This window comes from Propithecus coquereli, unplaced genomic scaffold, assembly GCF_000956105.1.
Source record: "Propithecus coquereli isolate 6110/MARCELLA unplaced genomic scaffold, Pcoq_1.0 Scaffold482, whole genome shotgun sequence".
In the NCBI taxonomy this organism is placed as follows: Eukaryota; Metazoa; Chordata; class Mammalia; order Primates; family Indriidae; genus Propithecus; species Propithecus coquereli.
In genome coordinates, this window is record NW_012150641.1 from 1,352,153 (window position 1) to 1,362,036 (window position 9,884).

At 49.7% G+C, this 9,884-nt stretch overlaps 7 non-coding genes across 7 annotated transcripts; 6 read left to right on the forward strand and 1 right to left on the reverse strand.

Annotated features, from left to right (window-relative positions):
- The first annotated feature begins 382 nt into the window (after positions 1-382).
- On the forward strand, positions 383-456 carry TRNAI-AAU. The gene has a single exon. It is a non-coding gene; the product is annotated as a tRNA-Ile (tRNA).
- A 462-nt stretch (positions 457-918) lies between these two features.
- On the forward strand, positions 919-1,000 carry TRNAS-AGA. The gene has a single exon. It is a non-coding gene; the product is annotated as a tRNA-Ser (tRNA).
- A 307-nt stretch (positions 1,001-1,307) lies between these two features.
- TRNAT-AGU lies at positions 1,308-1,381 on the forward strand. The gene has a single exon. It is a non-coding gene; the product is annotated as a tRNA-Thr (tRNA).
- Positions 1,382-5,028: 3,647 nt separating this feature from the next.
- Positions 5,029-5,100, forward strand: TRNAP-CGG. Its single transcript has one exon. It is a non-coding gene; the product is annotated as a tRNA-Pro (tRNA).
- Positions 5,101-5,662: 562 nt separating this feature from the next.
- Positions 5,663-5,734, forward strand: TRNAD-GUC. The gene has a single exon. It is a non-coding gene; the product is annotated as a tRNA-Asp (tRNA).
- Positions 5,735-6,404: 670 nt separating this feature from the next.
- Positions 6,405-6,476, reverse strand: TRNAG-UCC. Its single transcript has one exon. It is a non-coding gene; the product is annotated as a tRNA-Gly (tRNA).
- Positions 6,477-7,107: 631 nt separating this feature from the next.
- TRNAW-CCA lies at positions 7,108-7,179 on the forward strand. Its single transcript has one exon. It is a non-coding gene; the product is annotated as a tRNA-Trp (tRNA).
- Positions 7,180-9,884: the final 2,705 nt, after the last annotated feature.

The window sequence follows — 9,884 nt, forward strand, 5'->3', positions numbered from 1 at the left end:
CGGGTCAGCACTGTGGCCTTCCCAAGGGTCAGGCATAGGCAGATCCTTGATTAACATTGTGAGACCCGCAGGAACTCCTAAATGACAATCCACAGAATTAGGGGATCCAGGAGCAATTATTTGGGGGTGCTCATGCATTTGGCTGGTATTGTCCGATTTCTTTCCTGGCTGCTCACTAGGTGGAGAGAGAGAGCTGAGCCACGCCTCCTAGGATTGCACAGAGGGCATTTCTTCCTGGCTGTTAGGGATGAGTTCCAGTTTGTGTTTGGGAAGCCTTTGGATCAAATTTGGGCCCATACACAAGATGTCCATGGCCTTTGCTTTTTGTATGTACTTCAGAAATACCATATGTAAAGACTAGAGGCAACGACGTCTTACAGCTGGCCGGTTAGCTCAGTTGGTTAGAGCGTGGTGCTAATAACGCCAAGGTCGCGGGTTCGATCCCCGTACGGGCCAACGCGCTAATTTTTTTGTTTTCTCGCCCCATTATTACCCCTTATCCGCTGTTACTCAGGAGTTTTTGCCCCGAGCTTTCTGATCGCAGAACGACATTGCGCGTACTGCTTCTCAAACCCTGTGTTGCTTCTGCTCCCGGAGGCTTATAAGAGGAGTTCTCTGGGCCGAAGCGAAAGGAAGATTCCTGAGCGGCCGCCGCCTATTCTCTTCCCTGAAAGCGCGTTGCTCGATGCTGATGGGAGAATGGAGGAAAATCAGGGACGGGGATCTCAGAAAGGCGGGGTGGAGTGGAGTGGAATTGTGAGTGACAGGTCGATGTCGATTCTGTTCTGCTCTGGTGTTCTCACCGTCCGCTTTCCTAGCCACTGCAATCCTGGAACATAGAAAGGAATGCAGGTACACAATGTGCGCCTGAAACGGCAACTAAGAAAAGCGTACTATGAAACCGACAAGCAACATTGAGTAGTCGTGGCCGAGTGGTTAAGGCGATGGACTAGAAATCCATTGGGGTCTCCCCGCGCAGGTTCGAATCCTGCCGACTACGTGTTGTGTTTTTCTTCTCCAACCTACCCACCACATTCCCCTTCTCCAAGGTGAGAAGACTAATCCAGTGGGCACCTTGCAAACGGAAGTTTCGGAATTCTGGAATCCGGGGAGTTCTTCAGCCTTGCACTTCTGCCTAGATTTGAGGTCTTCAATTTACTTCTTTCAGCATTGGGAAAATTCCATGAACAGACGAATGACACCGGAACCAGTTGGTTTACCAAGTCAGTTTCAGAAAGGTCTAATAAAATTGGGCTCCTAGTGCTATATTCTTGTAGAGCAGCTTTGAAAGACGTTTTGTCATCTTTGGCGCCGTGGCTTAGTTGGTTAAAGCGCCTGTCTAGTAAACAGGAGATCCTGGGTTCGAATCCCAGCGGTGCCTTTATTCAAGCCGCAATAGTGGCGTTTTCTTTCGTTTTTGTGGCTAAACCCATATGCCTCATAGACTTATGGATTGTTTTTATATCTTAGCGCGCAGGGATTTCAGTTTCACCCTCAGAGCACCCAGATTTCCTGCTGAGCCGTGCCGACAGTCCCATGAGACAGACACTCCAAAAGCTGGCCCTCTCACCAGGGCAGGAATGCTGCGCAGGACTAACTGTAGTTTGCCCAGCAGCTGCCACCACTGGCGGCGGCCACCTCGCCCTCGCTGGGAAAGGGCTGCTCCACCGCCCAGATCTCGTCCCTCTACCATAGGACGTCTGCTAGAACCTGAGCCGCTTTGTTTTTGCTGAACATTCATTATATTTCTTTTGGTTTGGAGCCTCATAATTTTATATTATATATAGTATAATATATATATTTATGTATTCAGTATTTAAAATTTGGTGCGGCTTCTAGATGCAGTCTTGTACCAGGCCTTTCACGTGCAGTTACCTCCATCCCTCCGTACTAGCGGGAAGTCAGGATAAGCCATAAACGGGGATTTGGCTGGCCTGGCGCCATCTGGTTTCCTGCAGGTCTGGGACCATGAGGACAGGAAGAAGAGAGCGCCATTCTGGTGGGAGCCTGGGGTGGAAGGGCAGGGTGCATTTCCGGAGCACTGAGCCAGGCTAGTGAGGGTTAGAAGTAAATGCCGGAGAGAAGGCAAGAAATAGGTTTCTTGGGCTCTTGGCAGGGCCTAAACTTCCTTGAAGATAGGCAGAAAACTCTAGACGCCATCCCTTGGCCTGGGAGCCACTGTAAGACGTCTCAACAAAAATCTTGGCTTGCAGGAATTACTGTCTCGTGTCAAGCCATTGACACTGAGACCCTGTTATGCCAAGCACTGGCTGGCGCTGTGCATAACCAAAGGAGTAAGGCACGGCCCCTTTTCTCAGAGCTCACGGGAAGACACAATCACAACACAACTCGCTAAGGGAACCGACAAGGTGCTGTGAGAACACAGAAGAGAAGAGGGATCTCATCCGGCCTGAGGATGGAGGGTGTCAGGGGAGGCTTTGTGGAGGATGGGACCTAAGTCTTAAAGACTATGTAGGCCAGGCGCGGTGGCTCACGCCTGTAATCCTAGCTCTCTGGGAGGCCGAGGCGGGCGGATTGTTTGAGCTCAGGAGTTCTAAACCAGCCTGGGCAACAGCGAGACCCCCGTCTCTACTAAAAATAGAAAGAAATTAATTGGACAACTAAATATAGAAAAAAATTAGTCAGGCATGGTGGCGCATGCCTGTAGTCCCAGCTACTCAGGAGGCTGAGGCAGAAGGATTGCTTGAGCCCAGGAGTTTGAGGTTGCTGTGAGCTAGGCTGACGCCACCGCACTCACGCCCGGGCAACACAGTGAGACTCTGTCTCAAAAAAAAAAAAAAAAAAGACCATGTAGAAACCTGCTCTATGTTCTATAAAACAATTGCTTTGCATTGTTCTGGGCCCTGGGAATACGGCAGGGAACAAAATAGATGAAGAGTTCTGCCCTACTAGAGTTTATATTGGGGAGGGGAGGGAGAGGGAGTGACACACACAAAAATTGTTTTAATTAAATTATATAATACGCTAGATAAATGCTACAATCAGAGTATGTTGTTGGGAGAGGGGTTGGTTACAGAAACGCCAAAGGCTAAAAAAAAATGGGACTCAGTAACTGATAGGATGTGGAGTCTGAATAAGTGGGAGAAATTCAGAATGATGCCAGAATACTCCTTTAGGGAAGTGTTCACCAAAAATGTCTTCCTACCCTTTCCTATTTCGTACCCAATCTTAAACAGCTGTGACTGCCCAAAGTTAAACCTTAAAACTCAATCTTGGTTGGTCCGAGTGCAGTGGTGTTTACGAGTAATTGATCACAATCAGTTACAGATTCCTTTGTCCCTTCTCCACTCCCACTGCTCCACTTGACCAGCCTTAAAAAAAAAAGAAAGAACGCAATCTTTCAGTGACTCTTGACTCCTGTTAAAATGTAAAATACTTCCTCCAAAGTTCTAAACAACGATCAGTTGTTTACATCTTAGTTCTTGGTTTCTAAAAGTGGCGTCCTCGGCTGGGGCTTCAGGGTATCTGTGAACTCTCTAGCACTGCATGCGTTTTTCTAGGAAGAGAGGCCATAGCTTTCATCATAGCCATGAAGGATTTAGGCCTCCCCTCCCCGTCAGCACAGATTAAGTGCCTGAGACCAGATAAGAGAGAGGTGACTCAATCAATTCGCAGAGAAAATTGGGGCCCAAGAGTCCGGAGACCGGGGTTGGAAAAGGTGGGGGAGGAGATGCCCGAAGATCAGCCCTGAGAACCTCTTTTCCCAACTCAGAGACTTGGGACACCGATGGGAAAGGCTGGGCTCACCTATGCTGCCCTCCCCCACTGTCTGGCCAGGGACATCTGAGAAAGAACAAACTAAGAACTGAACCCCTCACTGAAGTCCCCCCACCAACATATCCGTGGGTTGGGCATTAGGAAGGGCCTGGCCCCACAAATCACACGACAGGGGTATGGAACACGATGGTTCTAGAGATGCTCCCAGGCTGGTCCAGGGCCGCTGCAGGTTAGAACCCCGCCAGGAGGATTTCCTAGATCAGGTGCTGAGCTGAGGGAAGGCGGGACATGTGGTCTGCAACTGACCCCACCAGACCTTGCAGGGACTCTGGGTAGCCCCCAGGTAAGAACATGGTGGGTGTGTCAAGAGTTTTAGAAGTTCACTAAGCAGCCCGGGGGACGCTGCACAGCCCCAAAGCCCGGCCTAGAGGCCTTGGACCACATTCATGCAGCCGCTTGCCTCAGAGGCCCTTACCTTCTGGGGATCCTAGGGGGCAGGTAGGAGGTCTCCTTCAGAGCCATGCTAGGAGGGAACTGGAGAGCAGAGGCTAGACAGGAGGGTGGGGTTACCTGATTTTACAGTCCAGAAACCCTGGGACCAGTCGCATGGCCGGGCGCTCCGCCCTACTCCGCAGGTTGGACAGCCGGTCTCCCACCCCTCCCCGCCAGCTACCCAGCTCAGTGACGCCTCCTCTGTGGGTCTTTTGGGTCCCCAAAATCATTGCCTCTCTCCCTCGGCTGGGAACTGCCACGAGGTCTGGGGACACCGTGGGCTATTGACGGGGCTGGCCCTGTCTGTCACCCAGGAGGATGGATGGACGCAGGGACGGCGAGAGGGACTATGCACAGTGATTTCAGGGCTCATTAACAGTCCCCAGGCCGTCCCGAACCCAGGAAACTCCACTGTTTGTCTTCAAAGCTCTGCGCCAGGGGGTTGGGTACGAGGACTGCAGGCGGAGGCAGGAAGAGTCGAGACCCCAGATTATGGAAGGGCCGGGTCCGCGACCCCAGAGAGCGGGAAACCAGGTGTTCAAGGCAGTCCCGGAGGGCGGCGCGGGGGCGAAGCCAAGACCACTCCCTCCCACTTCCTCGACGCTATTTCCTGGGAGGAGTCGGAACTCGCGGGCCAGGAGCCAAGAGAGAGTCCCATATTTCTCCTCCGGAGTATGCGGCCTTCGGGCGGGTGGTCCCTGAGCGCGCGCCAGGACCGTTCTACCATGTAAGGTGGCCGCAGGACTGCGGCAAGCCCGCTACGACCTCTAAGGGCGTCCGCGGTCGGTGTCGCGCGTCGGCTCGTTGGTCTAGGGGTATGATTCTCGCTTCGGGTGCGAGAGGTCCCGGGTTCAAATCCCGGACGAGCCCGTTCTTGGCTTGTTTTGCCAAAACAAGGAGGGGCCCCTAACTGTATGTTACATGAACAGCGCTGTGGGAACAGGCCTGGGAAGTCATCAGCCTGAGCTGGTGTGTAGTGCGCTCTTTTGTGGCACCCCGGTAGCAGGAAGGTCGGTTCGCAGTGGTGCGTGGTGTGCCAAGGAAAGCGGAGGCACGTCCAGACTTGGGCAAACCTCTCTCTTTCTGCTCCCCCCTTCCTGTTTGGTGCCTCACCTCGGCCACCAGAGCCTGGCGCCGGTTTGAATGATGCCCGTCGACCTATAGTTGTGCATGACGGGTAGTGGAATGAGCGAGACTTACTCGGGTGTTTTTGGGAGAGCCCGGAGACTGTGGGAACTCGGGTCTTTGCAGCCCTAGAGGCACTACGTCTCTTTCAGTCACTCCTTGTTTCGGCCTTTCTGGCCACTCGCGCTCAGTCGTGGTCCAGGGTGTGCATTAAGTTTCTGGTCAGCATTTCTCTTTGACACTATCAGCACGCAAGCACGGTGAAAGTCCCAGATCAAGGATTCGGAGAAGGGAGACCTCAGCTCGTTCCTCGTTAGTATAGTGGTGAGTATCCCCGCCTGTCACGCGGGAGACCGGGGTTCGATTCCCCGACGGGGAGACGCGTTCTTACGTTTTGAATTTTTTCTTCAATCTTATTTTAAATCCATTAAATCACACATATTTAGTAAAGTCCCGTCCTGGGCCCTCGGAGGGAGATATAAAGAACATGGGGAGGAAGGAAGAAGGAGAAGGGAAGTTAGTCCTGGCTCTCGAGCCCACATTCCAAGCTTCAAGTTTATATTTTACTTCGAGTAACTTGCAATTTAAACGTGTGACCAAATTAGCCATTATTCTCTCCACTCAATGTTTATCAGACGTGTTCGTTGACGATGGCTTAGAAAACACATATGGGCAAACGATACAAAACAGACACAGCCCGCGCAATCCGCAGTGGGACTTGACTTCCTGTGTTTGCCTTTCCGGTCTCAGCGTGACCCCGAGCGGGCGGCCAGGGCGCCGAGACCGGTGCGTCTGGTTTCCTTTCGCCTCCCTGCTTTTGTGCATGTGGATCCGCACCGCGACCCGCGCAGAGGAGGCGCTCCCGGCGGAGATCCCGGCGCGCTCCTCCCGGGGGAGGGCGTGCAGGGGCCCGGCCAGGGTGGCGGGCGAAGCGGAGGGCGCGTCCCCTGGGCGAGGAAGGCTCCTCACGACAACGCTCAACTCACCATTCGGGGACGCAGGGAACGCGATGGAGGAACAAAAGGAAAACTTTTAAAAAGGTTGACCACTGCGTTGGCCGGGAATCGAACCCGGGTCAACTGCTTGGAAGGCAGCTATGCTCACCACTATACCACCAACGCTGGCACGTGAAAGAGCTTCCTGGAGTCGCTCAAGGTTTTCTTTTACTGATTTGAGTGGCGTAACCCCAAGGCCGGACCCGGGTGGAGCCAAGGCGCTGGGACTAGCCAGGCCGAGATAGGAGCGACGACTGCCATTGGCCCAGCGCGCACCTGTGGGCGGCGCTAGGCTCCCAACCCCGCTAGCGCGCGCCACTTGCTTTGCGGTAGACGGTAGGGGTCACCCCCCGCCCACAGATGAAGAAACCAAGGTCCAGCGAAACTGAGTAGGAGGTTTTTTGAGTCACCAGCAGAGAAGGAGCGAGCACTGCAGCGACACCGTGAGGATTTATCATCCCCGGGAAAAAAATGTCCCAGACACATAAGAATCGCTTCTCTGCTGAGTGAGCTCAATATGTTTCAAGGTTAAGGAATTGAGCCTTAAGCCAAATGCACCTAAACACATTTGCCTCTCCTCGTCATTTGCCCAGAGGGTGAATTTAATCCATATGTGCGCGCGCAAGCGTCTAGCCTGCCCGTGCCTCGTAGAACTGCGCTGACAAAACCTCGGAGGCGAGGCCTGAGGACAAAACTCCGCCCCTCAGTGCTGACGATGGGTCTGTTCACACGACCCGTCAGTCCGCGGGCTCGCAGAGGCCTCGTGGCGCAACGGTAGCGCGTCTGACTCCAGATCAGAAGGTTGCGTGTTCAAATCACGTCGGGGTCACTGGGGATGTTCGTTTTTCATATCCAAATAGGTTTACAGTGATATTTTCCGGAGAAAGAAAAAAACCCTCCTCGGTGTATTTTATGAGATAATCACGAAACTGAGTGTTTCTGTGATATTTTTTGTTTTTCTAAAGTATCTGGATTTTCTCCTAAAATACAAATTTGGGCACTTTTATTTCATTTTACTCTTTCCGTCAAATCGACCAATTATAAAGTAATACCTTTAATATTCTAGGTATCCTAACACAGAAATTGTTTATGAACATTCCCCAGTTCTTTCCTTTTTTTTCCAGAGGTGATGCCTCTGCTACTTTTTTTTCTTTTCCCCCAATTATTGTTCAGAAAATGTATTTGAAACAACAAATATTCTTTATTGGAAAGAATATAGCAATAATTAGTCATTTTTAAAGTAATAATAGTTATAATCATTATCCTAAACCACTGTTTTCTTTGCTGGCAATTTAATCCACTGACTGCCACGAGAAAAAATTGTTTTTCCTTGGGGCCACGGTGTTTTATTAGGAAAATAGAATAAAAACTTTGAAAACAAAACGATCCTTTCTAGTTTGGTGAAAAATTTGTTATTTTTTTATTGTTTTCTGTGCGTGAGTTATATGCAACTTGAAAAATAGTTCTCGCGCCTTCCAAGGTGAAGACACGCATGAGTTCCGTGTGTTTCACGAGGCCCCAGGCTCAAAATTAGCGTGAGTTAAATACAACTCACAGGGCAGTTAATGTGTTATTTATACTTGCCAGTGGTGTCCATAATATTGTACTCCATTATTTTCACTCATCATTGTAGCAAAAATATGATTCTGTTGTTCTCGTAATTATAATTTTATGACTACCTAAAATTTGATGACAATTCTGTAAATTATTAACAATTCTAAAGCTGGACATTTTGTTTGTCTGCCTATCTGCACTTTTTTTCTCAGTACTTAAAATGTTGCCATGAGCATCTCTGTGCAATCTTTTTTTCTTTGCTCTGCTGAGTAGGTCTGTGACATAAATTCCTGAAACTCCGGTTCCAGGGTAAAGGTTCATTAACTGTACTGCTAAGTGTACTACCGTCCAAAGGGCTGTGTGACTTTTTCAAGCAAAAGCGATCTTTCTTTCTTTTTTTTTTTTTCATTAATTATTTTTTTCCAGTGTTGTCTTCTTGCATTCAGAATTGGGTCCAAATTATTTCTTAATATTTTTAATTGTCTCTGCTGTGCTATCCATGGCAACTTGATGTAGAACACAAGGGTATTAAATACAAGTAATACCTTTCTCCATACTTCTCAGGAGTCACTAGAAACCACGAATCGTGCGCATTTTTGCTGCTTTCGGTACACTGAAATAAAGAGATCCGGGCCAACCACCCCATAGGCCTTATCTTTCCCAACGGGAAATTTCTTCCCTTCACATTTCACTAACAACGCCTTTGTTAGTGTGACCAGGAATTGGGGCGGTGTCACCACCATCCATGCCACAAACTTCGCCCAGGCTCGAATCTCGCCCTCCTCTCCCCTCCCTTGTCCCAGTCCCGCCTTCTGCCAGAGTGGTACAAGGTTCCTTGTACCAAAACAGAGGCAGACAGTCGACCGGCCCCTGTTGCAGACGCCGTGTGTGCCTGTATTGAAGAATTGCTGGTGACTTAGCAAGACGACAGCCTAGGAATCTGATGAGCTAATGAGGAGCGGGGTGTGAGGCTGGTCGCTCAGTATTCCTGCCCCCCCTCCCCTGTTCCCCCCAAACCAGAGCAACTTGCCTGCACTAATTATTTCATAATAAGATACAAAGTGATAGTTTTCTAATTCTATCTTTTTGTCTGCATTTATTAGCTGACACACACACAAATATATTTGGAACAAAATAAGGAGGAAATACTCATGACAATTACAGACCTTGTTTCTCTAACTGGTCACGTGGTGGTAGCTGGTATTAATGCTTATAACTGCGTTTACCGCCCTTAGTCTCCAGCAAGCACCTCGGCTGGTCCTGATTCTTTGCCTGATGGGAGACCCAAAGCTTCATTCCTGAAGGGTTGGGTCGATTAGGACTTCCCTGATTTGGGTGGTTGCAGTCAATGGAAAACTAGCATTTTGTTAGGACAGCCCAAGCAGACAAAATGCTGCAGGCAGCTTAAACAACAGGCGTTCATTCTCTTACAGTTCTGGAGACTAGAAGTCCAAGATCAAAATGGGGTCAGGGTTGACGTATGGTGAGGCTTCTCTTCCTGGCTTGTACATGGCCTCCTTCTCCCTGTGTCCTCGAATGGCCTTTCCTTCGAGGAGAGAGCGAGCTCTGGTGTCTCTTTTTCTTCTCATAAGGACAGTAGTCCTGTTGGGTTAGGGCCCCACCCTTACGGCCGCATTTAACCTTAACTACCTCCCTAAAGTTTCTATCTCAAAATATAGTCGCATTGGGGGTTACAGCTTCAAGATGTGAATTTTGGAGGGGCACAGTTCTGTCCATAACAATAGAGGGAAATGGTAGAGAAACAATATACATAGACCTAATTCTTGAAATTTTACACTAGAGCTTTATCTATATGGGTTTTATTTCATAAAAAAACTAAAAGCTGGACAGGTGTAGTGGCTCATGCCTGTAATCCCAGCACTCTGAGAGGCGGAGGTGGGAGGATCACTTGAGCTCAAGACTTCAAGACCAGCCTCAGCAAGAGTGAGACGCCGTCTCTACCAAAAAAAAAAAAAAAAA